We start from the raw sequence: 5,140 nt of genomic DNA, 5'->3' as shown, positions 1-5,140 counted from the left end.
GCATTTTTCTGTGTGTGTTTGTGTGTGTGAACAGTTTATGGCAAAAAAAGACAAAGGCAAAAAATACTAAATAAAGTGCACTCACACCCTGTCTGAATGTCAAATCTATGGAGGGACAGTTATTGTTATTACGAATGTTGAAAGATAACCACAGGTCAATTTGCTGCCTCCCGCATCATTCATATTCCACTGCAGAAACGAATGGAAGGTAAAGGTAGGTAAGAAACAATTTGATTCTTGTCTAGTGGCTAGTGTGATTTGATCACTTTGGTCAGACTCAAAGATATAAATCTTCCTCAGTGTTTCCGCCTCGCTGCTTTCTCCCAGCTTTGAGCAGAATACAAATGGCCAAAGTAAGAAATTAAACCCTGGTTTTTAGTTTCTGCATTGGTGCATTAGCTTGCCAGGTGGGGCAAATTTGAGGGTGTGTGTTTGAGTGGTGGGTTGGTGGATGGGAGCAGCATCTTTAAAACTTGGTTTGAGAACATTAAAGCACTTTGCACAACTTCCTGTGACTGTCAGCTCTCTGAATTTGAATATGGCATACTTCCAATAACAAGTGCATGATTGTAACTGCTGTGGTATCTAAGGTTTTCCTGTGATTGAATTTTAGTCAACATGTAAAATTGTCCAGAAATCACACTTCAAAGCATCTGTGGATTGGTGAGCAGATAAATGTGCAGCTCAATCTCAAATAACTTTAATATTGCATGATTCAGAAAGACATTAAATTCAATTTCAATGTTTAGTGCCAATGCAGGAAGTAGTGTGTCATTTATTTAGTAAGCTGTTACTGTTATTTAGTGAGGAAGGAATTGATTCTTTATGACAAATCAATTTGGGGTTCACCAGAATAATCCAATATCAAGATTTCTGGCTATACCTTATAACCCCTTTACCTGAATAAATACCAGAGGTTGTAATTTATAGTTACACACTGCCACTTACACAAACTAATGCTGATTCTTTTTTGCACAGTATAGAAGCTTTGCACTTTCACTTGGCAACACAGGGGCATCAACCTAGATATCTAAGAGTGGTGACATAGTACATATTTTGTTTGATGGACAAACGTACAGACAGGCAGATGAAAGAACTCAGATCTCACATGGACCTGCTCCTCTTCACACTATGCATCACTGCCTCTGCATTCTATTGATGTAACACTAGATGGGGATGCTTGACAGGATATGAAACACCAGGCAACTTGATAGTGCAGACATATTGGTTTAATGCGTGTATGTGTGTATGTTTTTGTATACATACAACATTTCAAGGCATGTCCTCTGCATATCTGTACCTTGATTATGAGAAAACACATGCACTCACATGCCCTATACTTAGATTTTTCCTTGAAATATCACAGTTGCTTTTACGAAAGCAGTGTTTCTGCAGCCTCCTGTAGATTTTTTTTTTCTTTTTGGCAGAATACAGCTTCTTTGAATTTTAAGTCCTGATACATTAAAAATGGCCTGAATGTTATGCTGAGTTATAGAAGTATTTTTAAATTTAACATTATCTGATGTAGACAGGGACCTTGGAACAGGTGGGAGCAGATGGACACACACATTGCCAAAACACAGAAGCAATAAATGGAGCTAAACATCCTTTTAGAGAAGACAGAACCAAATCCTTCACGCATCAGTCACCTTCTGTTTGAGATTATTTATGCATATTATTTATTCATATCCTCATCTTGACTCAGTTTATTTACCCATATGTTGTAAAGGTCAGGGAGTAGCAACAGTTTCAGAAGTTTGAAAAGTTAGGGGATCACCAAAGTCATTAAGATTAATCCTCTGGGGACCATGAATGTCTGTACATCATTTCACAGCAATCCATCCCATAATTGTAGATAGATTTTACTCTGTACAATATAGGTGGACCAATGACTTGACACTATCTTTATTATCAGAGATCCATTGAATTTCTAAACCCAAAAATATAGAAAATACAAATAGCATCAATTTTTGAAACAAATTTTCTTGCTTTCAACCTTCTTGTTTCTTTTACCCTTTCTCCTCCCACTGGTTCTTCATCTCTGCTTCCTCTTTTTTTAGTATGTACAAAGAAAACTCATCTTTTGGAGAATGATGACGTAATCCTGGCCTGAGGCTGTGTGACATTAAACATAAGAAAACATCTTTCTGTTCTAAGGTTCTCTGTGATTACTCATTTTAAATGTCATTAAAGTCAACCACATGATAGAGTTGTTGCTATTAAGTTGTATTAATATTTATTTTGTCAGACGATTTTGCAATCGTGAAATCGTTTTGATCATCATCTCAGCACAGCAGCATTGGAATAACTGTCTGACTTAGGGTAACGTTTAAGTCAAGTCAATTTTATTTATATAGTGCCAAATCACAACAGAAGTTATCTCAGGGTACTTTTCACATAGAGCAGGTCTAGACTGTACTCTTTAATTCACAGAGACCAAATATGCTCTCATGAGCAAGCACTTGGCAACAGTGGCAAGGAAAAACTCCCCTTTAATGGGAAGAAACCTCGAGCAGAACAGGGCTCTAGGTGGGTGGGCATCTGCCTTGACTGGTTGCGTTGGTTGGGTTAAGAGAGAAAGAGAGAGGGGGAGAGGGGAGAGAGAGACACAGAGAAACACAACAACGACAACAAAAATAGCAAAAATAATAATAGAAATATGACTAATAATAATAGTGATAGCAGTGGGCGTCAAGCTGGACTACGGGGACAGCAGGCAGTCCACAACCGAAGGTCTACACCTGTGAGATGAGAAAGCACAAAACTACGGGGAAGTTAGTGGCATACATTAATGGTACATGAATGCACACAAATGGAGAGGGAGAGGAGGAGAGAGGAGCTCAGTGCATCTTGGGAAATCTCCCGGCAGTCTAGGCCTATAGCATACGCATAATTAAGGGGCTGGTCCAAGGTAAGCCTGGGCTGGGCCTAACTGTAAGCTTTATCAAAAAGGAAAGTTTTAAACCTACTCTTAAACATTCATGAGCCACTTTTAAATTGTCAGACAACAGAAATATAGGTGATCACGGGGAGTTGAGTTGAAAAGAAAAGTCTTGGCTAATTCTTTGAGTGTGTGTGTGTGTTTCTGTATGGTAAGCTGTGTGAGGCCAATTAGGGTGAAAACATTGAAATATGTGCACATACACACAGACAGTGTGAAAACATACACATACACTTTGCAAACATGCGCATACACACTGAAACCCCCCCCCCCTTTACACACAGCGGGATATAAGTTACTTATGTGTGTGAGTATCTGAGTGTGTGCGTGTAAAATAATTTCAGTGCGCCTGGAAGTTGTTGTAGTGTAACAGGAAGGCAGGATGAGTTTTAAATCAAGCATCGGTTGGATGTAGTGCTTAACTCGGATGAAAAAATCATGGTGGGGTGTATAAATTTTCAGTATGTATGTACACATTATCATTGTGTATGTGCACGTATTTCAACATTTTTACCCTAATCGGCCTCCCATATTTCAGAGTGGTTTGACGGCCAGAGGAGTTGCTGGCAGCTGAATTAGCAGCACATCAATCTTTCATCGTTGTTGTTTTAAAGTTTTAGGTCACCACTATAGCTTTTGGAGTGACAGGCTGACTATTGACAGTACAGCATTTACAACAAATCCTTAATCACATGGCTCATTTCAACTTTTACTTCACAGACACATACACATTTTCCATCTTTTTCAGTCTTAAACTTATTTGATTGTATTTTGTCCACATATCTTTTTCCATATCAACCATCATACATCATTTAGCTGCTGAATAAGTCACGTCCAACTAATTTTCATTTTAATTCCTTTTTGTTCTGTTATTCCTGCTCCCCCTCCATTTAACCTCAGCAACAATTTAACACAGGCGGATGTAATTATTTTTGAAAAATCTAATCAGCTAAAAAGCATTGGCTGTTTAAAGGGAAAATGTATGTAAGTGTGTGTGTGTTTTTTGTAAACAATGACAGAGTGTAAAGAGCTTGTGTACATTAATATGTTTCGTGCATGTGTGTTAATATAAAGGGGAGTGTGTGTATGTGTGTGTGTGTGTGTGCTCCTCACCAAGTCACTCCCATCATCCAACTCTCTCCATTTCAGTCTCTCGGGTCTATACAAATATAAGTATCAGCTCCATTGGAACCTGCATCGCCATAATTTGTTGTTGCACACTTTCGGTTCAAACAGATGATGATCGGTGCATTCACGGACAATCAGTGAAAAGTGCTGCCTTAACCTTTTTACGCTCTGTGCCTCTGCTGTTCCTTCACTTAAAAATCACACAAATTTTACATCCGAGGAAGCCAAGATGAAAAGTTAACATGAGAAAAGTCGTGTGGCGTGAGATTGTGAGTTCTGTGTCAATCTGTGTCAATTGCATGAGTCTCATGGTCAAAGCATGAGACTTGGCAGCTCTGCGTACTACTGCTATTAGAATATCACAAACTGATCAAATATTTGCTTTTATGTCATAGTCAAGTTTCTCTTGCAAACCCTAAGTAAAGTTTCACATTTGCATTCTCCCAACTTCCTTGTCTGACTGGAGTCCAAATCCTGAAGGAATAGTTTTGACATTTTGGGAAATATGCTTCTTCACTTTCTTGCGGAGAGTTAGGTGAGAAAATTGGTACCACTCTCAGTCCAGTATGAAGGTTGAGCCAGCAGATGCTTTGCATTAAAACTGCACCGCTAAAGCTCATTAATTAACATGATAAATCTTGTTCTGTTGTATCTTATATGTTGTGTAAAAATGACAAGTGCCGGAAGCTAAGCTAGCTTACCAGACCGATAAGAGAGTTTCTGCATCTTACAGTACTTTTGAAATAGAGTTCTTCAGATGCTACAGAGAATGATTTGGGGTCCCTGTATCCTCCATTCAAATAAGCTGTGTTCAACTTTGATAACAGGATAAACAAATATACAGTGCATTATTATGTTTTTACTTTTTTCGTGTGAATTAAAAAAATGGAAATCTATGTGCTTTTCCCGTTTTTGCCTTCAAATCGTCAATTGGAATAGAAATTAAACTAAATTCAGAAGACAACTAGTTTTCCGCTTTTATTGTTATATCTATATTATCTGCCCCTGTTGTATCTGTACAAAAACATTGTCATTGGCTATGCTTACTATAGCATAAATAGATAGATAGAT

This window comes from Thunnus thynnus, chromosome 17, assembly GCF_963924715.1.
Source record: "Thunnus thynnus chromosome 17, fThuThy2.1, whole genome shotgun sequence".
In the NCBI taxonomy this organism is placed as follows: Eukaryota; Metazoa; Chordata; class Actinopteri; order Scombriformes; family Scombridae; genus Thunnus; species Thunnus thynnus.
This window is presented reverse-complemented; position numbering follows the sequence as displayed.